Source organism: Gadus morhua, chromosome 8, assembly GCF_902167405.1.
Source record: "Gadus morhua chromosome 8, gadMor3.0, whole genome shotgun sequence".
NCBI lineage: Eukaryota > Metazoa > Chordata > Actinopteri > Gadiformes > Gadidae > Gadus > Gadus morhua.
Window position 1 is genome coordinate 29,546,759 of NC_044055.1, and position 23,057 is coordinate 29,569,815.

At 49.5% G+C, this 23,057-nt stretch overlaps 9 non-coding genes and 1 pseudogene across 9 annotated transcripts; all 10 read left to right on the top strand.

Moving 5' to 3' along the window:
- Positions 1–1,514: 1,514 nt before the first annotated feature.
- On the top strand, positions 1,515–1,633 carry LOC115549738 (5S ribosomal RNA). Its single transcript, XR_003977849.1, has one exon. It is a non-coding gene; the product is annotated as a 5S ribosomal RNA (ribosomal RNA).
- Positions 1,634–2,054: 421 nt separating this feature from the next.
- Positions 2,055–2,173, top strand: LOC115549739 (5S ribosomal RNA). Its single transcript, XR_003977850.1, has one exon. It is a non-coding gene; the product is annotated as a 5S ribosomal RNA (ribosomal RNA).
- Positions 2,174–2,594: 421 nt separating this feature from the next.
- On the top strand, positions 2,595–2,703 carry LOC115549696 (uncharacterized; annotated as a pseudogene).
- Positions 2,704–3,114: 411 nt separating this feature from the next.
- Positions 3,115–3,233, top strand: LOC115549732 (5S ribosomal RNA). Its single transcript, XR_003977843.1, has one exon. It is a non-coding gene; the product is annotated as a 5S ribosomal RNA (ribosomal RNA).
- A 421-nt stretch (positions 3,234–3,654) lies between these two features.
- Positions 3,655–3,773, top strand: LOC115549749 (5S ribosomal RNA). The gene has a single exon (XR_003977859.1). It is a non-coding gene; the product is annotated as a 5S ribosomal RNA (ribosomal RNA).
- Positions 3,774–4,193: 420 nt separating this feature from the next.
- Positions 4,194–4,312, top strand: LOC115549753 (5S ribosomal RNA). The gene has a single exon (XR_003977863.1). It is a non-coding gene; the product is annotated as a 5S ribosomal RNA (ribosomal RNA).
- Positions 4,313–4,722: 410 nt separating this feature from the next.
- On the top strand, positions 4,723–4,841 carry LOC115549758 (5S ribosomal RNA). The gene has a single exon (XR_003977868.1). It is a non-coding gene; the product is annotated as a 5S ribosomal RNA (ribosomal RNA).
- A 410-nt stretch (positions 4,842–5,251) lies between these two features.
- LOC115549750 (5S ribosomal RNA) lies at positions 5,252–5,370 on the top strand. The gene has a single exon (XR_003977860.1). It is a non-coding gene; the product is annotated as a 5S ribosomal RNA (ribosomal RNA).
- A 410-nt stretch (positions 5,371–5,780) lies between these two features.
- On the top strand, positions 5,781–5,900 carry LOC115549748 (5S ribosomal RNA). The gene has a single exon (XR_003977858.1). It is a non-coding gene; the product is annotated as a 5S ribosomal RNA (ribosomal RNA).
- Positions 5,901–6,466: 566 nt separating this feature from the next.
- Positions 6,467–6,585, top strand: LOC115549728 (5S ribosomal RNA). Its single transcript, XR_003977840.1, has one exon. It is a non-coding gene; the product is annotated as a 5S ribosomal RNA (ribosomal RNA).
- Positions 6,586–23,057: the final 16,472 nt, after the last annotated feature.

Genomic DNA, 23,057 nt, shown 5'->3' on the forward strand with positions numbered 1-23,057 from the left:
GATTAAAACCAGTATACCCTTAGAGTGGGCCAGGATCATACAAAGTGAATGTGTGGTGAAGGGAGAGACAAGTATGCCTGAGCTATATGTGATGGAGAATGGGAAAAAGATTAAAATGGGAGAAATGAGTGTGAAGAAAGTATACAGATGGTTGATAGTGGATGTGATGAAGGAGCCGGCAGCTGAGAAAGTGTGGAGCAGAGTGTTTGTGGGTTTGAATGTAAAGAAAATATGGTCAAATATGGGGATAAGGTATAATAGTATAGAGTGTGAGAACAACGATTTCTTGATCAGACACAATAGGATTTACACAAACGTGGTGCTAAATAAGATTAATAATGATGTAAATGTGATGTGTGATGTTTGCAAAAGTGGTCATGAGAGCTTTTTACATTATTTTTTGGACTGTGGGGAGTTAGTTGATTTCTTTGAGTTTTTGAAAGAACTGTTGAAAGATAACTGGGCTGCTGAGTTGGACTTGGAGGGAGGGTGGAGGACATTGTTTTTGTTTGGCACGTTTGAAAAAAGAATAGACGTTAATTTTTGTTTAATGAATTTTGTTTTGAGTCATGCCAGACTCGCGGTCGTCTGCAGGAGGAACTACGCACACTTTGAGGGGCGGAAAGTGAAAATAAAAATGTTGTTTAAATCAATAATGAAAAGAGATGTGAACTTAATGTATAAGTATGGAGGGGAGAAGGCGGAACATTTCTTTTTGAGTGGGAGTAAATTAGTCTTTGAAGGGGAGGGAGGGGAGATTTTGTTTAACTGGTGAAAAGACTGGGGCATGCAGATTGATCTGTATTTTCTGATTTGGCGCAACATTTGTGCTGTCTTCATTAGGATTAAGTGATGTGGGAAGGATAAGGGAAGGGGATTAAGTTGGGTGTGTAAAAGTTTTTTTTCTCAGAGATGATGTATGTAAATAATACTCTGTTATCGGTTGCTGTAAATGTGTGAACTGGAAAATAATAAAAAAAGATTAAAAAAAAAAAGGCACGCCCGATCTCGTCTGATCTCGGAAGCTAAGCAGGGACGGGCCTGGTTAGTACTTGGATGGGTGACCGCCTGGGAATACCAGGTGCTGTAAGCAATATACTTTTTCAACTCGAGCTCATTGGATGCAATGGCCTACCGTGCGCTGATCTTTAGCGCCCACTGTTTTGGAGAATTTAAGAAACAAACAGACTCTGACGACGTCTCCTCAAACTCTATTTGTGAAACATGTGGACAGTGTAGTGACGTAGCAGAGAGCTGCAATGACGGCGGTCCACCTTAGTCCATCCCAGGTTTTGCAACGCTACGTTTCTTCAAAAGATCACGCAAACGATGACGCCCAAGCAGTGTAATGCATTGCGTTCAAATATGTAATTCTGAGTCTGGAATAACGTATTCATTCATTCATTATAGATCTAATCATTGTTTCTGTACAAGTCCCGTCTCTGGCCACGGCAGCGCTCTCACTCCTTCCGTCCTCCCCCTGTATAAAAGCTAATATGGTCAAGTCTATAAATGCTTACGGCCATACCACCTTAGGCACGCCAGATCTCGTCTGATCTCGGAAGCTAAGCAGGGTCGGGCCTGGTTAGTACTTGGATGGGTGACCGCCTGGGAATACCAGGTGCTGTAAGCATTATACTATTTCAACTCAAGCTCATTGGATGCAATGGCCTACCGTGCGCCGATCTTTAGCGCCCACTGTTTTGGAGAATTTAAGCAACATACAGACTCTGACGACGTCTCCTCAAACTCTATTTGTGATACATGTGGACAGTGTAGTGACGTAGCAGAGAGCTGCAATGACGGCGGTCCACCTTAGTCCATCCCAGGTTTTGCAACGCCACGTTTCTTCAAAAGATCACGCAAACGATGACGCCAAAGCAGTGTAATGCATTGCGTTCAAATATGTAACTCTGAGTCTGGAATAACGTATTCATTCCTTCCTTATGGATCTAATCATTGTTTCTGTACAAGTCCCGTCTCTGGCCACGGCAGCGCTCTCACTCCTTACGTCTTCCCCCTGTATAAAAGCTAATATGGTCAAGTCTATAAATGCTTACGGCCATACCACTTTAGGCACGCCTGATCTCGTCTGATCTCGGAAGCTAAGCAGGGTCGGGCCTGGTTAGTACTTGGATGGGTGACCGCCTGGGAATACCAGGTGCTGTAAGCATTATACTTTTTCAACTCGAGCTCATTGGATGCAATGGCCTACCGTGCGCTGATCTTTAGCGCCCACTGTTTTGGAGAATTTAAGCAACATACAGACTCTGACGACGTCTCCTCAAACTCTATTTGTGAAACATGTGGACAGTGTAGTGACGTAGCAGAGAGCTGCAATGACGGCGGTCCACCTTAGTCGGTCCCAGGTTTTGCAACGCTACGCATCTTCAAAAGATCACGCAAACGATGACGCCCAAGCAGTGTAATGCATTGCGTTCAAATATGTAACTCTGAGTCTGGAATAACGTATTCATTCATTCATTATGGATCTAATCATTGTTTCTGTACAAGTCCCGTCTCTGGCCACGGCAGCGCTCTCACTCCTTACGTCCTCCCCCTGAATAAAAGCTAATATGGTCAAGTCTATAAATGTTTACGGCCATACCACCTTAGGCACGTCTGATCTCGGAAGCCAAGCAGGGTCGGGCCTGGTTAGTACTTGTATGGGTGACCGCCTGGGAATACCAGGTGCTGTAAGCATTATACTTTTTCAACTCGAGCTCATTGGATGCAATGGCCTACCGTGCGCTGATCTTTAGCGCCCACTGTTTTGGAGAATTTAAGCAACATACAGACTCTGACGACGTCTCCTCAAACTCTATTTGTGAAACATGTGGACAGTGTAGTGACGTAGCAGAGAGCTGCAATGACGGCGGTCCACCTTAGTCCATCCCAGGTTTTGCAACGCTACGTTTCTTCAAAAGATCACGCAAACGATGACCCCCAAGCAGTTTTTATGCATTGCGTTCAATTATGTAACTCTGAGTATGGAATAACGTATTCATTCATTCATTATGGATCTAATCATTGTTTCTGTACAAGTCCCGTCTCTGGCCACGGCAGCGCTCTCACTCCTCCTGTATAAAAGCTAATATGGTCAAGTCTATAATGGCTTACGGCCATACCACCTTAGGCACGCCCGATCTCGTCTGATCTCGGAAGCTAAGCAGGGACGGGCCTGGTTAGTACTTGGATGGGTGACCGCCTGGGAATACCAGGTGCTGTAAGCAATATACTTTTTCAACTCGAGCTCATTGGATGCAATGGCCTACCGTGCGCTGATCTTTAGCGCCCACTGTTTTGGAGAATTTAAGCAACATACAGACTCTGACGACGTCTCCTCAAACTCTATTTGTGAAACATGTGGACAGTGTAGTGACGTAGCAGAGAGCTGCAATGACGGCGGTCCACCTTAGTCCATCCCAGGTTTTGCAACGCTACGTTTCTTCAAAAGATCACGCAAACGATGACACCCAAGCAGTGTAATGCATTGCGTTCAAATATGTAACTCTGAGTCTGGAATAACGTATTCATTCATTCATTATGGATCTACTCATTGTTTCTGTACAAGTCCCGTCTCTGGCCACGGCAGCGCTCTCACTCCTTACGTCCTCCTCCTGTATAAAAGCTAATATGGTCAAGTCTATAATTGCTTACGGCCATACCACCTTAGGCACGCCCGATTTCGTCTGATCTCGGAAGCTAAGCAGGGTCAGGCCTGGTTAGTACTTGGATGGGTGACCGCCTGGGAATACCAGGTGCTGTAAGCAATATACTTTTTCAACTCAAGCTCATTGGATGCAATGGCCTACCGTGCGCTGATCTTTAGCGCCCACTGTTTTGGAGAATTTAAGCAACATACAGACTCTGACGACGTCTCCTCAAACTCTTTTTGTGAAACATGTGGACAGTGTAGGGCGTAGCAGAGAGCTGCAATGACGGCGGTCCACCTTAGTCCATCCCAGGTTTTGCAACGCTACGTTTCTTCAAAAGATCACGCAAACGATGACGCCCAAGCAGTGTAATGCATTGCGTTCAAATATGTAACTCTGAGTCTGGAATAACGTATTCATTCATTCATTATGGATCTAATCATTGTTTCTGTACAAGTCCCGTCTCTGGCCACGGCAGCGCTCTCACTCCTTACGTCCTCCTCCTGTATAAAAGCTAAAATGGTCAAGTCTATAATTGCTTATGGCCACACCACCTTCGGAACGCCCGATCTCGTCTGATCTCGGAAGCAAAGCAGGGTCGGGCCTGGTTAGTACTTGTATGGGTGACCGCCTGGGAATACCAGGTGCTGTAAGCATTATACTTTTTCAACTCGAGCTCATTGGATGCAATGGCCTACCGTGCGCTGATCTTTAGCGCCCACTGTTTTGGAGAATTTAAGCAACATACAGACTCTGACGACGTCTCCTCAAACTCTATTTGTGAAACATGTGGACAGTGTAGTGACGTAGCAGAGAGCTGCAATGACGGCGGTCCACCTTAGTCCATCCCAGGTTTTGCAACGCTACGTTTCTTCAAAAGATCACGCAAACAATGACGCCCAAGCAGTGTAATGCATTGCGTTCAAATATGTAACTCTGAGTCTGGAATACCGTATTCATTCATTCAATATGGATCTAATCATTGTTTCTGTACTAGTCCCGTCTTTGGCCACGGCAGCGCTCTCACTCCTCCTGTATAAAAGCTAATATGGTCAAGTCTATAATTGCTTACCGCCATACCACCTTAGGCACGCCCGATCTCGTCTGATCTTGGAAGCTAAGCAGGTTTGGGCCTGGTTAGTACTTGGATGGGTGACCGCCTGGGAATACCAGGTGCTGTAAGCAACATGCTTTTTCAACTCGAGCTCATTGCATGCAATGGCCTACCGTGCGCTGATCTATAGCGCCCACTGTTTTGGAGAATTTAAGCAACATACAGACACTGACGACGTCTCCTCAAACTCTATTTGTGAAACATGTGGACAGTGTAGTGACGTAGCAGAGAGCTGCAATGACGGCGGTCCACCTTAGTCCATCCCAGGTTTTGCAACGCTACGTTTCTTCAAAAGATCACGCATACAATGACGCCCAAGCAGTGTAATGCATTGCGTTCAAATATGTAACTCTGAGTCTGGAATAACGTATTCATTCATTCATTATGGATCTAATCATTGTTTCTGTACTAGTCCCGTCTCTGGCCACGGCAGCGCTCTCACTCCTCCTGTATAAAAGCTAATATGGTCAAGTCTTTAATTGATTACGGCCATACCACCTTTGGCACGCCTGATCTCGTCTGATCTCGGAAGCTAATCAGGGTCGGGCCTGGTTAGTACTTGGGTGGGTGACCGCCTGGGAATACCAGGTGCTGTAAGCAATATACTTTTTCAACTCGAGCTCATTGGATGCAATGGCCTACCGTGCGCTGATCTATAGCGCCCACTGTTTTGGAGAATTTAAGCAACATACAGACTCTGACGACGTCTCCTCAAACTCTATTTGTTAAACATGTGGACAGTGTAGTGACGTAGCAGAGAGCTGCAATGACGGCGGTCCACCTTAGTCCATCCCAGGTTTTGCAACGCTACGTTTCTTCAAAAGATCACGCAAACGATGACGCCCAAGCAGTGTAATGCATTGCGTTCAAATATGCAACTCTGAGTCTGGAATAACGTATTCATTCATTCATTATGGATCTAATCATTGTTTCTGTACTAGTCCCGTCTCTGGCCACGGCAGCGCTCTCACTCCTCCTGTATAAAGGCTAATATGGTCAAGTCTATAATTGCTTACGGCCATACCACCTTAGGCACGCCCGATCTCGTCTGATCTCGGAAGCTAAGCAGGGTCGGGCCTGGTTAGTACTTGGATGGGAGACCTCCTCGGAAGGCCAGGTTGCTGTAAGTTGTGACGGGAAATTGTAAAAAAATTGAAAACATTAAAAAAAAAAAGATTACAAAAAAAAGGCACGCCCGATCTCGTCTGATCTCGGAAGCTAAGCAGGGTCGGGCCTGGTTAGTACTTGGGTGGGTGACCGCCTGGGAATACCAGGTGCTGTAAGCAATATACTTTTTCAACTCGAGCTCATTGGATGCAATGGCCTACCGTGCGCTGATCTATAGCGCCCACTGTTTTGGAGAATTTAAGCAACATACAGACTCTGACGACGTCTCCTCAAACTCTATTTGTTAAACATGTGGACAGTGTAGTGACGTAGCAGAGAGCTGCAATGACGGCGGTCCACCTTAGTCCATCCCAGGTTTTGCAACGCTACGTTTCTTCAAAAGATCACGCAAACGATGACGCCCAAGCAGTGTAATGCATTGCGTTCAAATATGCAACTCTGAGTCTGGAATAACGTATTCATTCATTCATTATGGATCTAATCATTGTTTCTGTACTAGTCCCGTCTCTGGCCACGGCAGCGCTCTCACTCCTCCTGTATAAAAGCTAATATGGTCAAGTCTATAATTGCTTACGGCCATACCACCTTAGGCACGCCCGATCTCGTCTGATCTCGGAAGCTAAGCAGGGTCGGGCCTGGTTAGTACTTGGATGGGTGACCGCCTGGGAATACCAGGTGCTGTAAGCATTATACTTTTTCAACTCGAGCTCATTGGATGCAATGGCCTACCGTGCGCTGAATGATTATGCCGCTACATACCTCATCCAGACATCTGTCTCTATACATCACTTTACTCCGGCTCACACTGGCTCTATAAAAACTGTTATTGCTACTGCCCCCATTCACAGGGACCTTGCAGGGAAATTGGAAGGAAATTGAATATTTGCAAACATTATTTGTATAGGCCCCGTCAACGTGTTGCACAAAGGATCATGGGAAATATCTGAGTGTGTGTTGTAGTCTGTGATGAAGGTAAACGACGGTGCCATGCCGTAATTCCGACGCCTCATTGTTCCGACGTCTCAATGGTCCGAAATATTTCCCATTAGATCGACATGCCACTATGCCGACGGTTCAATGTTACGAAAACGGAACCCATTGTTCCGAAGGGCCGTTTGTCTGCTCTCTCTCTCTCTCTCTCTCTCTCTCTCTCTCTCTCTCTCTCTCTCTCTCTCTCTCTCTCTCTCTCTCTCTCTCTCTCTCTCTCTCTCTCTCTCTCTCTCTCTCTCTCTCTCTCTCTCTCTCTCTCTCTCTCTCTCTCTCTCTCTCTCTCTCTCTCTCTCTCTCTCTCTCTCTCTCTCTCTCTCTCTCTCTCTCTCTCTCTCTCTCTCTGCACCAAAATACAACCTAGGCCCGCATATCACGTTCACGATGAATATTGGAGAGCAAATTTGGTCGAAAACACCCACATTTCATAAACTCACATGTATACCAACTACAAATATTATTGGGAGAGAGAAAAGACAGCTCTGTCCTCGCAGGACAGTTTATTTCAGCTTGCCACAACATGAGAGAATGAAATTCTAGACCAGGCCTCACTGTTTGATTGATAACTGATTACTAGTAACCTATAATGCCTTTTATGTAGCTTTTCATTTCATTAATTGAATGACTTGAATTATTTTATTTTTTTTTACTATTAATTCTATATGTCAGTATCAGTATGTTATATTGTTATAGGTTGATATATGTACATATTGTTCTGACGTTCTCTATTGTTATTATGTGTAATATTTGTATTACTGTAACGCTTTGGCAACACTGTTTGGCTTACCAATAGTCATGCTAATAAAGCTTTTTGAATTGGAGAGAGAGAGAGAGAGAGAGAGACAGACAGACAGACAGACAGACAGACAGACAGACAGACAGACAGACAGACAGACAGACAGACAGACAGACAGACAGACAGACAGACTATAACTTTAGTTTGCTGAAGTCTTCGAGCTGTGATTGGACCATCTAGTCACCTGTGGCCACTAGGGATGGGCAAAATGATTATTTTCCGGGAACTAGTTCTTTCAGTTCAGTTCACTATAACGATTCGTTTATTTGATTCGTTCGTTTTGATTTGTTTGTTACGTTCGTTAACGCCCCCCCCGCGAGACGGCCGTGAGCATAATTTAAACCACTTCTAGGCTCTAACCCCCTTGGAAATCGAGAAGATACACTAAATAGTATAAACAAACGTCCCACCAATATTTATACCTCTTGCTTACTCTCTATATTTCATTCATGGTTTTACATTTATAATTTTATTTTACTTCACATTTAATTCTTCATTGTTCAGGCATTACAGAACTTTCATGGTCATAAATAAAAAATATGAACTGCAGTTTAATTTCTTTATTTGTTCTTAAATTGACGTAGAATGGAGCAAAGACTCCTGGGATTGGGAAATGCGTTTATCCAATAAACAGATGGAGGTCAAGTCTATTTTCGAAATTTAGGGGGATACATGAGTGGCCCCACGTCGAATGGTATGACCCAAGATACGTCAGACAGAAAGCGCGCATATTCGACGGTACCGCCTTGTCATTTGTTTACCCAGGTGCCATTGCAACACCATTGCTACCTCTCATTGGCTGAATCTTTGAGAACGTTGTAGACTCAATCAATATAAGTCGCGGGGAGACTCTGTTCGTTTGTATATTTTATTTACGTGACCATATTTTTGGTTTATGTTAAAAAAATGAATCAAAGAACCAGTTCTTGTTTTGGGGAACCAGTTCTTGTCGTTCACGTTCGGGATTCGTTCGTTGCAACGAATCGGTCGCGACGACTCATCCCTAGTGCTCAGTGGAACGGGTGTGTGTACGCGTCTACTACTGTCACTGTCACCGCGGCTCGTTTTTTGTAATTGTATGGACATTTTTCACGGTTTGCTATTGCTCTGTTGTACCTGATGAAGTCACTATTGTGACGAAACGTCGTACCTGCATAAACGGTAATTAAACCCAAATAAAAACAGACTTTTTACCGGACCACTCGTGTTTTTATTAGTTTTTAACCTTTCACCATTCGCCTTTCACGCAACCTACCGTTGATGATGCCTGCTCCGAGCCAGCGCGACGACTGGACTCTGGTCCAGCACGGAAGATGCCACCATAGACCCCGGGACCCATCGGATATCGCCCCTCTGGTTAGTCTACCCTTTAGACCCCCACATACCATGAGACGCACTTACGCGTCATTCGCGGACCCTTACGGGCACGACTGGGTTCCCCGCGACCCCCCTCCACGTGACTGGGAAGCCCGCTCACGACCCGCCCGGGACCCGTCTCCCTTCGAGTCGGCCTCGTATCCCCCAGCTTTCCTGCCTCAGGCCTACCGGTCCGGGTTTTTGCCACGACGAGATGAGCGCAGCTACCACGAAGCTAACGCGTGCCAGAACTTCCGCCCGTGACCGAGGCCTACCTACCGGCCCTCCTGGACCACGCCACCAGGTGCCCTCCAGACCGGGTCCTAGGCCCCGTGCCCGACCCCGCCCTCCACGACATCCCAGACCTCCGGAGACGTCTGCCGCGCGCTCCAGACCCCTAGCTCCGGACGCCCCGCGTTCTGATGACCCGGACTTCGCGCTGAAGAACCGCCTTATCTTCGCGGCCATCAAGGCGGCCCACCACCTGGACAACGCCTCCGGCCCGGACCCTCTCCCCATCATCGCCAGGCTCACCGCCTCCTTGACGGCCTCCATCCGCCCTGCTGTCCCCAACGCCGAAACCCTTGCCTTTCTTTATGGCAACGCTCGCAACTGGGGACACACCACCACCATCCTCCTGCGAGACCACTACAGGGCTACGGTGGCCCCGCGGACGCCCTGCGTGACGGCTCCCTGCCCTCCTCCGACCTGCCGCCTCCCTCCCCGGACCCCGGGGCCCCGGACAGCGATGACCGCGAGGACCGCTCTCCGTCCCAGGCCAGCTGCTATTCCCTCTTCTCCTCTCTGTTCCTCCCCACTTCCTCCCCCCCTCTCCCTCTTCTCCCCCCTCTCCCTGCAGTCTTGAGACCCCCTCCGGCCGCGCCCCTGCCGCAGAGAACGACACCTACCTCCGTCCTGCCTTGGCTCCGGACCCTCGCTACGCCCCCTCCGCCAGCTCCTGCGTCTCCCGGCACGACACCTCCCCATGTGTTTGCCCAGACCAGCGCTTCCGCCCTGCCACGGCGCCGGACCCTCGCCACGCCCCTTCAGCCAGCTCCTGCGTCTCCCGGCATGACACCCCCCAGTGGGTCTGCCCAGACCAACGCTCGTCGGGACGCTGTCCCTGTCGTCAGCCCCGTTGGCTCCGACCGCGCCCGGCAGACCTTCAACCCTCCGGCTGACAGCGCCATCCTGGACACGCCCATACCGCCAGAAGGTCCCGTGTGACCCTTGACCCACCCGCGGACGGCGTCACGCCGATGGCACACGCACGCATGTTTTCTAGACGTGCCAGCACCGCCAGGAGGCTTGCCAGGAAGCCTCGTTCGGCTGCTCCACCACTGAGGGGCTCAGATACGGAGGCCTCTCCGTAGAATACCTCCAGGACATCATCTCATAGTGTGGGGTTGGGTTGGAGATAAAGGTTAGTTGTGTGATGATGGCCCGTGCCCCCGGCGTCACCGCATGTGGCGGCGCCGACCTTTGCTTTTGAACCTAACCCTAACCCTTTTTTTTCGCAACTTTGGAGTTTCTAATTTGGATGTATTTTACTTCTTTTACTTTGTTTTTTTCAAGTTACTTTTAAACAAAGTTAGTCTTAACTTAGTTGACCTGCATTTTGGAGCGAATAAACTTTATTCTTTTTTACCACCTGTGGAAATTACCTTATTCCCTTTGGTTTTAATCGAATCTCCTTCAAATGGCCCCCCCTTTTTTGGCTGGTGAGTACAGAGACATCTACGTGTTCAGCTTTTTTTTAACTTCGGACTGTAACAGTTTTGGGATATTCTACAACCCCCTCGGGCGGATCAACGACACCCTGTCTCCTAACCCAAGCACAGCCTACCTCCCAGCTAAAAAACACTCGACTGAACCGATTGGGGGAATCGACGTTATCCTGCTTCCTTGCTAAGCTAACCATGCCTCCTAGCTAAAAGACATTGCACCAGCTGACCGGATCAACAGTCTTCTATTTTGCCATTATTATTTTACATTCTTTGTTTATCGTATGGTTATAACTACATCTATTGTTTTAATCTCCATTTTTTGCAAGCTATGGTTTTAACCTTATTTTAGTTTAGTTGATTTTACATCTCTCCATTATCTTTTCCTTATTTTTTCTACGTTGGTTCTTTTTTTTTGTGATCAATTTTTTATTGTATTTTATATTTCATACAAGAAACAGTTACACATATACACAAGTAAGACAACATAACACATATAATACTCAACCATACTCCCCCCCTCCCCCCCAAGCCCACCCACCCCCAGGTCTTGCCTCCCACAAAGACAGAATCAATAATTTGAGAAACTCAGCAAATTTGTTCAATAGGCCTAATACTAACATGTGAAATAGATAAAGAAACAAAAAGAAAAGGAAAAGGATGAAAAAGCAGTGAGTAAGGCATAGATACAGTAAGCCATGACTACCCTCCCAACATACTGTTAATAAAGGTGGACCATAAGTTAATATTTCTAGCTTGGGCGCCATGCATGCTGGCCACAGATCTCTCTAATTTAGCCAGATCTATGACTGTGTTCACCCAATGTTGGTGGGACAGGTCATGAGGAGCTTTCCATCTCTGTGCTACAAGCTTTTTAGCAGCAGTAAGGCCTACCAAAAACCAGCGTTGGTGCATCAGAGAAAGATCTAGACCCGTAAAATCACTCAGCAATAAGATAGTTGGGGAGCAGTGGATGGTACGCCCAAGTACTATAGACATCCTATTCGATACCATACTCCAAAAGTCGCTCACCCCAGGGCACTCCCAGACCATGTGAACAAAGGTACCTATAGTACCTAGAGAGCATAGCTGGCAGTTAGGAGATGGATTTAATTTCATCAAGAATAATTTATGAGGAGTGCAGTAGAGTCTGTGTATGAAATTGTAGTGAATCATCTGATGGTTGGGATTACGCGAAGATAGGTCAAGCTTTGACCAGACTATGGACCAATTGATTGAAGAAGGTGCAATTGAGAGATCATGGCTCCAGCGACTATCCACTTGCAAAGGTTTTTCTGCATGTTTGGACATAAATGTGTATAGAGCAGAGACCAAGCCTTTGGTAGATGAACTGCCACATATTTTATGAATTGGATGAGGCACCATGTTTTCACCCCAGGGGACTCCGTATGCCCGTAAGGCGCTGCGGAGTTGTAGGTAGAAGAAAAAGGAGGTGCCGGGTAAATTGTAATGCGATTTCAAGTCCTGAAAAGATCTGAGCGCATTATCTGACATAATGTCGGAAAGGGTATTAATCCCTTTATCCCTCCACTGAGGGAAGGACATCGGGTGACCACCCAAGCAAAGGGCGAAATTATTAAATAAAGGAAGGTGAGGATGGAATTTAAAGTGATTGCTAGAGTGTGATTCCACAGTTCTCCATATGGCAACAAGATGTGAGATTAAAGAGCCAAATTTGGATTTACACATTTTGAGAGGGATGTTTGAGTAAATAACATCCTAAAGCCTATGTGGTATTACTAGATGTTCCTCTAATGAACGCCAGGCTACCTGAGCCTCTGGATCTAACCAGGTATGAAGAGAACGAAGGGTTGAGGACCAAAAATAAAACTGGAAATTTGGAAGTCCAAGGCCACCTGAGAGTTTGTGCCTCTGCAAAATAGACATTTTAATCCGTGGGCGTTTCCCTTTCCAGACATACCTGGAAACAAATGTATGTAGTTTATCCCAGTGACCAACTGGGGGAGCTAAGGGAAGCATTGAACTACAGAAGTTGACTCGCGGTAGGATGTTCATCTTTACGATAGAAGCTCTTGCTCGAAATGAATTAGGAATGGACGACCAACGCTCCAAATCGGATTCCACCTGCCTGAGAGTCGAGTTATAATTAACCGAGACTGTAGTTTGTAATGAAGGAAAAATCGATAGACCTAGGTATTTAAAATTGTCAACTACTGGAATAATGTTTGGTAAGGAAGCATGCCTCATAGTGTCGTTTAGAGGAAGGAGAGCTGACTTAGACCAGTTTATTTTGTAGCCAGAGATACTCCCGAATTGATCAAATATAGACAAAATATGTGGTGTAGTTTTAATTGCATCACCAAGATAAAGCAAAATATCATCACAATAAAGAGAGATGAAATGATCTGTTCCATGGACAATAACAGGAGTATGGGTTGACTGACGCACCGTCTGGGCCAGAGGTTCCAAAGATAAAATGAATAAAAGTGGAGAAAGAACGCAGCCTTGTCTAGAGCTGCGGCCCACTGGAAACAACGAAGAACAGATATTGCCAGTCATTACCATGGCTGAAGGGGAGGCGTAGAGCGTTTTAATCATGTTGATGAAATGGATACCAAATCCCATATGCTGAAGGACAGCCCATAAATAGTGCCATTCAAGGCGATTAAAAGCTTTTTCTGCGTCCAGAGATAATACAGCACAGGGCGTTTGGACCTCAGCTGAAGCTTCGACAATGTGCAAAAGTCTGCGAACATTATCAGAAGATAAGCGAGATTTTACGAAGCCAGTTTGGTCAGGGTGAATGAGCTTATTCATAAGGGGTTCAAGCCTTAGTGCAAGCACTTTAGCAAAAAGTTTAACGTCAGCATTCAAGAGCGATATAGGACGATAATTTGCACATTCATTTGGGTCTTTCCCTTTTTTATGGAGTAAGGTGATTGTAGCGGTGGTAACATCTCTTGAAAAGGAACCACTTGAAATGGCATGATTGATCATGTTCAGCAATAGAGGGCCAAGTTGAGACCAACACTGTAAATATAGTTCTGGAGGAATTCCGTCAAAACCCGCCGATTTGCCTTTATTAAGACTGCGTAAAGCCCTCTCCAATTCGAGTAGGGTAAATGGTTTGTCCAGAGACGTAGCCTCATGGGGCAGCAATTTAGTAAGATTTAAATTCTTGAAAAATAAATCAAATTTAGAAGAGTCATGAGGAACTTCAGAACTATACAAGTTGGAATAAAAGGAGCGGAATGTCTCATTAATTAATTTGGGGTCAGTTACTAGAGCGCCAGCTGGTGTTTTAATGGCGGGTATGTGCGCAAAGTTTTCACTGGCACGAAGGCTTAAGGCAAGTGACCGGCTGGGGCGGGCCCCCTCAAAGTAATGGTGCTGGCGCGTATGATGGATAAGAAATTCAGCGTGCTGTCGGGATAGGGAATTCAGCTCCTCTTTTATTTTATTACGTTGGGTGATTGAGTCAGGAGTTACGTTGTTGTGCATAGTACCTTCTAGTTGCCCGAGATCACCCTCCAGCTCAAGAATCCTGCGTTGACGCGTTTTGTTTAAATTAGAGGAAAACGATATGCAGTTACTTCTAATATAGCCTTTTACAGAATCCCATAGGATACGAGTGTCCTCTACTGAATGCAAGTTAAAAGATATGAATTCTGCTAGGCCAGATTCAAGTTGCACCAAAAAGCTCTCATTGCGCAGCAAAGGGGTATTGAAGCGCCAGCGTAGGGCGCGGTCACGAGATACGGAAAGGTTAGCCCTACAGATGACAGCCTTGTGATCTGAGAAGGCCAGGGGGATCATGTCCGTGCTTACCTTTTCGAGGAGATCCTTCGATACAAAAATGAAGTCTATTCTGGAAAATGAATGATGTCTTGCGGAAAAAAACGAGAAGTCTTGTTTATTGTGATTGGTAACGCGCCATATATCTATTACTGAAAATTCCTGAGCCCATTTCCTCAATGCAACCGACGCTGATCTCTGATCACTGCCCTCTACTACAGCCGTCCTGTCCACAGAGTGGTCCCAAACCGCATTAAAGTCTGCCCCTACGTTGGTTCTTTTTAAACTCCAACTCCCAAACTCCCTCCTGTTTTTGTAAATAGGCCTGGGCCTTTTTTATTTTCATTCCATTTTCTCCCAACGAAATGGCTAATGATTTTAGAAATAGGTTTAGCCTATTGGGTAGGCCTACTCACCCCACAGATCCACAGAAACATTCTCTTTTGAAGTTGACTCCGGTCGGGACGAGTCTTTCAACTGATCTAGACCCGAAATTAATTAAACATTATTTTCAAATACTACAATCAATTCCATCACACAGAAATTTTAGAAGAATCCATTAGAACAGGTATCCCACCATTAGGTATGGCTAGGAAGGTAGCCCCCCGCTGCCACAGCGCTTACCAGTGACCAGGCCGCGTCCGCCTCCGGTCGTCCCACCGGTGCGGACCACCTCGGCAGTCATTGACCCTCCTTGCGTCTTGGAGACGAGCCTTGGATCTCCCACGCCGGACCCCGAGCCCCCAGTCACCATTCTCGCTTCCTCAACCCCTAGACCCAGCCGTCTCTCCCCTACAGGTGACGCGACCCGGAAACGGCTCTGCCCGCCGTCCTCCTCGCTGGCGCTGACCTCTCCACTACCTGGCCAGGCGGAGGAACCTTCCCTGACAATGAAAAAGATAAACATCATTAATAATGGTTCAATTAAGAAATCTGACCCACTCACAGTTTGCGTTGAGATTCACCCTTGCCCTCTCACGCCTCCTCTGACCACTCCTGCTGATGTTGCCCTTGCCCCAGTGGGGGAAGATCCGAGTCGCCAAGCCCCGACTTCTCCTTCCCTTTTCTCTTCCTCTATGCTCAGTACTTCTTACCGCCAGCCCTGCATACACCCCCCTACGAACCGCAAAGCCACTATGTGGTCCCTCCCTATCAGAAAACCCATAATTATCACGGGCGATTCAAACTTGGCCCGGATTCCAAAAAGAAAAATGGACGACATCCAAATAGACAGCTTTCCAGGAGCTACATTAAGAAACCTAACAGCCGCTATCTGAGACACACATCTCCCAGACAGGACACTAAACTCATTTTGTTATCCATCGGCAAAAACAACTGTCTTAGAGAACAACCAGCCATCACAATAATCAAGGACACCCGACGTTTAATTAGGACAGCCAGAGAAAAATTCCCCCAGGCTGGCATTGCTATTCCCCTCTTAACGGTATCTATTTAACTATCCGCCACCCAACTCCGTTGTGTCAAGGCTTTTAACGACTTTATTAGAGATAATATCGAGGACGTTGACTCACGTGCTGGCTACCTTAACACACTGTCGACACTTAAATTCCAGACCGCCCATGACAACATTCACTGGACTCCGGAGACAGCGAAGTCTATGCTGGATGACTGGCTGACTCAGCTGGGTTTATAGCCAGACCACCAGGCGCACCGCCGTCCCCTCCGTCCTCAGTATCTAACGTCACTAACCTTTCTGCTCTTCATCTGTCCCCGTCAGGAGATCCTCGAACGAGGCCTCACCTTCATCCCCACACCGTCACTCCCAGACCGTGACCCGTTGAGACTACACCGTCTATCTGGGAACCAGCCATGAAGTCCGTCTCGAAGCCTATACGCCAGCTCATCGATCAGGACCTCCGTTCCTTCCGTGACCTCCGACCTCGACGTCCTGTAGGGGAGGACAATATTACTGCCCATCAACAACAGGCCCTCAAAAAATTAAAATCTCGCCATGAGATAATTATTAAACCGGCGGATAAGGGAGGGCAAATTGTAATTCAGGATCGAAGTAATTACATTCTGGAGGCGACACGTCAACTTAATGACCCCCTCTACTATCGCCCTCTCACGCAGCCCATGTACCTGGAGACTGAGACGATGGTTAGGGTCTTAATTATTCTACCTTCTCCCCAAAATACACAAACCCCCAGAGAATTGGACTGTTCCATTCGTGGTCCCTCCGGGACGCCCCATAGTAAGTGACTGTGGCTCTGAATCGTACCATTTGGCGGAGTTTATAGATTTTTATATAAACCCCCTATCCCATACTCACCCGAGCTACCTCAAGGACACATATACATTTGTTAACAAGTTAAAAAATCTCACCGTCCCCGATAACACGTTTATCTTTTCAATCTATGTAGATTCCTTGTACACGAACATCGACACTGTCCTGGGCCTTGAGGCGGTGAAGAAAGCATTGGCTTCGTCACCTGATCCATCTCGTCCTGATACATTTATTTTAAAGTTTTTAGAAATCACTCTTATCCGTAACGACTTTTTATTCGAGAAATCGTTCTTTTTACAAATATGCGGCTGCGCCATGGGGAGGAAATATTCACCGGCCTACGCGGACATTTATCTGGCCGACTGGGAGGAATCTGCATTTCTTAAATGCCTGTCACGCCCCTTAATTTATTTCAGCTATCTAGATGATATCTTTGGACTCTGGGACAAATCCGAAACGGAATTCAACCACTTTATGCATAACCTCAACTCACACCACCCCCATATCAAACTCAAACACACTCTCCATCTTCAGCAGGTCCCCTTCCTTGACACGATAGTTCTATTTCATGTAGGCTTCGCCGTCTAGGCTTCGCCTTATGGGCTTGTCCCGTGCGCGCGTCTGCGCGCGCTGAAAATTCAAACTATGCACCTATCAGCGTGGGCACCGCCCACATTTCCCACGGTATCGTGTCTATATAACGCGGTGTATACCGTCGCTCATCCTCCCTTTTCTTTCAGCACTTGTGCTTATCAGCGAGAAATTGAGAACTACTATTAAGAAGATGAGAACTTCAACACGGATCTCCCAAGCCGGTGGCAGCGGCTCGGGCGAGGCCGCGGACAAACGGCCCTTTTCAGGGCCACCTGAGAGCGCTCCTAGAGCTAGGTCCTTTTCAGGACTCCTATGCGCCTCCTGTCCCGCCTCCCTGGCACCGGGTGACGGGCACTTGGCGTGCTTTTGGTGCCTCGGCGCCGACCACGCCGCGGCTGCTATGGCGGCCCCCGTCTCCTGTGTCGCCTGCCGGTAGCTGCCTGAAGAGGGGATCCTCTCCAGGCATCTCTTCTTTTCCCCTGCGGTGGAAATGGCTGACGCCATCGACCTATTCGGACCTGACGTCGACGATGGCATCATCGACGCCTCCCTGGACGACGTCTTCGGCGACTCGGCGTCCGGTTTTTCCCGCTCTCGGGTTACAACCGCCACCGTCATACAACACGAGGGTCCGCGCCGGATGACCGATCTCTTCCGGGAGATCATGGGTGAGGCGGCGGCCATCAAAGGGATTCCCATGCCGGCCCCGCCTCTCGCCCCCGTATCTGACGATATGCAGGGCGAGTGCTTTCGCACCCCATCTTTTTCCCGGCGGGTTACCCAGTGCCCCTTGTTCCCGCCTTTGCAGCACTTGTTTATTGCTGCCGGTGAGGACCCTTCGACCCTGAAGGCTCCGGTAAGATCCTACACGGATTTCACCAACGTGGAGGGGTGGGCCGATGCTCAGGCGAGGGGGATCCCTCGTCTGGAGCCTCCCCTGGCAGCGCTTCTCTGTCCGGGCGCCGGATGGCTCCTTAACGAAAAGCCGCTGCCCCCCGACCGCCTCCAGAAGCAGATTGTCTGCCTAACGGACAGGGTGTTCGTTTGTGCCTCTCAATCCGCGGCGGCGGTCAACAACATCGCCCTGCTCTCCTCTGCCATGGTCTCCTTGTCGGCTGACAGGGAGGCCTACGGCCCGGAGGAAGCCGCGAGATGGCTGGCGGTTTCCCGCTTTTCCAGCGCCATCCTCCAGTTATGCCAGCCGATAGCCGTTTCGGCCGGCCAGCATATGGCGTGGGCTACCATGATTCAAAGGGTCATATGGCTCTCCCACACTGCGGTGCCGGAACGAGAGCGGGCCAGCCTCGTCCAGGGTCCACTAGCGCCGGATGGCCTATTTGGTCCCAGGTTCTCCGAGGTGCTCGCGCACCAGCAGTCAGTCCGTGAGGATCGTTCCCGGTTCGGGACGATTCTCATGGGCTCCTCCCGCCAGCAGGCTGAGAGGAAGCGGGGTCTAGGCCGATCCCAGCGTTCCATGGGGCCGCCTCCGACTCCAGCCCCGGTGCAGCCGCCGCGCACGGGGAGAGCAGCAGCGCCACGGACCGGGAAGTTCCGGACGCTTGCTCCTACTTTTTCTTTCCCTATTAAAGAAAAGAGTAAAGACCGTTCGGCCGAACGGCAGTACATGGTACCTAAAGAGCGATATTCCCCAGGCCACCTGCGCCCTACGCTTGTGGTGCGCTCCTCCATGTTGCCTCTTTCCCCGGTGGCTGTAGGGTGGCGGTCGGACGGCGTGTTCACATGGCCTCTGGTTCACCTGCTTCTAAGAAGCGGCGTCCCTTGGAGCCTCGTGGACGGATCAGAGACTCGTTGCACGGTCTCCTGGTTCCCCACATTATAGGTGAGGAGATGGGTCCGCGCGCTGTGGCTACAGCCTGCGGACAGCGCATGCGCACAGGTGCTGCGGCCGGACGGCTCGCTCCCTGTTCAGCGGGCACGAGCGCGACGTCTAGACAGCTCGTTGTTTTTACAACTGCTAGTTGTGGTACGTCTCCTACGCTCGCTGAGCCTCCTCCCTTTCGTGGGAAGCCCCCCTTGGTCCACACGCAGTGTGAAGGCGGTAGGGGCAGAGGAATACGGGTTATTCCTGGACGGTCTTCCTCAGCTGTCGGCTCGCCCTCTCTCCAACCGCTATGCGTGTTGGCAAGAGCGGTGCGTTCTGCCATCGTGGTTGGACACCACGTTGAGATGGGGCCATCCCATACAGTTCAAGCGTCGTCCCCCACCCTTTATGGGGTTGGTGGAGACCACGCTACGGGACCCGGCTGCGAGCACGGCTCTGGCAGCAGAGGTGGCACGTCTCTTGGTAAAGGGGGCCATCACTGTCGTTCCCCCCCACGAGTCTCACCTAGGTTTTTATTCCCGCTACTTCCTGGTTTCCAAGAAGTCAGGGGAAATGAGACCTATTCTGGATCTTCGCGTGTTCAACAGATTCGTTGCCACGAGGAAGTTCAGAATGCTCACGGTCGGAGCATTGTTCCGGTGTGTGAGAGAGGACGATTGGTTCACATCCCTGGATCTCAAGGATGCTTACTTCCACGTCCCTGTTCGGCAGGCGCACAGGAAGTTTCTCCGCTTTGCCTTTATGGGGATGGCGTACGAGTACCAGTGTCTGCCGTTCGGCTATTCCCTGGCGCCGCGCACCTTCTCGAAGTGTGTGGAGACGGCGTTGGAACCGCTCAGACGTCAGGGAAAGAGGATTCTCTTCTACCTAGACGATCTGCTTATTCTGAGCAACTCAGAAGAGACCGCGAGAAGGGACACCATGTTGGTGATAAACCATCTCTCCTTCCTGGGTTTTGCCATCAACTGGGAGAAGAGCTCCCCGCTCCCCAGCCGGCAGACAGTCTACTTGGGGCTTTGCCTAGACTCAGCCACCATGACTGCGATGCTTTCGCCTCCTCGGCGAGACGCCATCCTGTCGGCGCTCTCCCGTTTTCACGTTCGCAGAAACGTGACCGCACTGTCCACCATGCGCCTGTTGGGGCTGATGGCAGCTGCCCACCCCGTGGTCCCCCTGGGTCTGCTTTTTATGCGCAGACTCCAGCGGTGGTTTGCTCGCCAACGGTTGGACCCCAGGCGACACAAGCTCAGGGTGCTCCTCGTCCCCCGTTCGGTGTCGCCAGACCTGGAATATTGGAAAGGACCCTCCGCCCTTCTCAAGGGTGTTCCACTGGGCAGGGTGGCGTCCTACGTAGTGGTCTTCACGGACGCCTCGTTGACGGGTTGGGGAGGAACGTGCCTCTCTCACTCGGTCGGAGACGAGTGGCGCACGCCCCCTACAGCACACATAAATGTGTTGGAGCTCGACGCTGTGAGGAAAGTGCTGTTGCATTTCTTTCACCTGGTGCGCGGCCGCCACGTTCTGATCAGGACAGACAGCGTGTCGGCGGCGGCGTACATCAACAGACAGGGGGGAGTCCGCTCCCCTGCTCTCCACCGAAAGGCGGTCGAGCTCTGGCTTTGGGCTCATCAGTATCTCCGCAGTCTGAGAGCCCTGCATATCACGGGCGCCCAGAACTTTGGGGCGGACCTCATGTCTCAAGGCGGTCCCCGCCGAGACGAGTGGCGGTTACATCCCGACATTGTCAGACTGATCTGGCAGAGGTTCGGGACAGCGCAGGTGGACCTCTTCGCGTCCCGGGAGAACACGCACTGCAGGTGGTGGTTCTCCCTCAGCCCTCGGGATCTTCCCCCGTTGGGGGTAGATGCGTTGGCACACACACACCTTGGCCGCGGGCTCTCTTGTATGCGTTTCCCCCGCTCCAGCTGATCCTTCCTCTTCTGGAACGGGTCAGACAGGAGAGACTGTCCCTGATATTAGTGGCCCCGGAGAACCGTTCAGCTCTGTGGTTTCCAGAGCTTGCCGCGCTCTCGCGGTCGGCGCCTTGGCCAGTACCATTCAGGCCGGATGCGCTTTCACAGGCCCACGGGACGGTGCACCACCCGCCCGATGTCTCGGGACGGCTGTTGGTTTGGCTCCTGAGAGGTTGATCCTGCAGGGCAAAGGTTTGCCTGAGACGGTTATCAACACTATTCAGAGTGCTCGTGCGCCTTCTACTTCTTCCCTCTATGCGGCGAAGTGGTGCGCCTTCTCTAATTGGTGTGAGACGAACCACGCTGTCCCATCTCAATGCGAGGTGGGAAGCGTGCTTTCGTTTCTGCAAAACTTATTGGAAAAAGGTTTGGCCTTCTCCACTATCAAGGTCTATGCGGCAGCCGTTTCGGCTGGTCATGCAGGCTGTGATGGTGGACCGATCTTCAGCCATCCACTGGTCAAGAGATTCTTGCGTGGGGCTAGACGGGTTAGGCCTGTTACACGCGTGCTTACGCTGGGATCTCCCCACCGTGTTGCGCGGATTGTCCAGGGATCCTTTCGAGCCTCTCTCCCAGGCCCCTTTGGATGCCCTGTCATTCAAGACGGCGCTCTTGTTGGCCTTGGTTTCTGCCAAGCGGGCCGGTGAGCTAACCGCTCTGTCTGTCAGCCCGAGTTGCTTTGTTGCTAAACGAGGACAGCTCCTTCGCGTTGCTCAGACCTAATCCTGCGTTCCTCCCGAAGAACATTAATAGTTCTTTTCGGTCGAGGGATATTGTGCTTAAGGCTTTTCACCCCCCGCCTCATTCTAGTGAGGCGGAGGCGGAGTTGCATCTCCTGTGCCCGGTTCGGGCGTTTGCTATGTACGTGAATCGCTCGGCAGCGTTCCGCTCCACACAACAGTTGTTTGTGTGTTATAGCGACGCTAGCAGGGGCCGCGCTCTCTAAGCAGCGGTTTTCTCGCTGGGTATGTGAGGGTGTTTGCCTAGCCTACTCTCGGCAGGGCTTGGCGCCACCGTTGGGCGTTAAAGCTCACTCCACACGGAGCGTGGCCGCTTCAACGGCTCTACTCAAGGGCGTTTCGGTGGAAGACATCTGCGCGGCTGCGTCTTGGACTTCCCCCGGCCCCTTTGTCCGTTTTTACATGTTACACATGTCCAGGGGCTCACTCGGCAACTCTGTGCTAGAGTCCGGGACCCCTTTTACGGCTTAAGAATATAGACATGTTCTTTAAAGCGGCGTGGTTGGATTTCCTCTCGCCGGCTGGCGAGTTGGTCTTGATTACCAGTCTCTTACTCTCCCACCTTTTTTCAAATGAAAAACAAGGCTAGGGGGTTTTCTATTGGCTCGCCAATTGTCTGGTGGTTTTGTTTACCAGTGAGGCACTCCCGCCGTTTTCTTCAAATAAGAAACGGCCGAGAGAGTCCCATTATTGGAGAGCCGAATTCCGTAGCTCCGCCCCCGGTGGTAGCGGACCTAATGGAAACCGTGTTGCTCTGGTTTTCTTTTCCTTTTCATGGGTTCCATGAAGCACGAAATAGAGCCGGAGTCTTTACAGACTCACTTTTTTCTCCCTTGATCATTGCCTTGCTTGATCTAGGAGGAATTAGTTTTTATAAAGCTGTTGTGTTTTACACTTCCTTGGCTTTTTGAGTCTTAATGTGCTCTGGTGACTTAGGTCGTTTTGACTGGGGTCCAGCAGGAGTACATTGATCGGGCTCCGCTCACAGCTTCACCTTAGCCCATAAGGCGAAGCCTAGACGGCGTAGCCTACATGAAATAGAACGATAGTTATGTTATTATAACTCTAGTTCTATGATTGTAGGCGTAGCCGTCTAGTTTCCCACCTGCTGTACCCTCCAA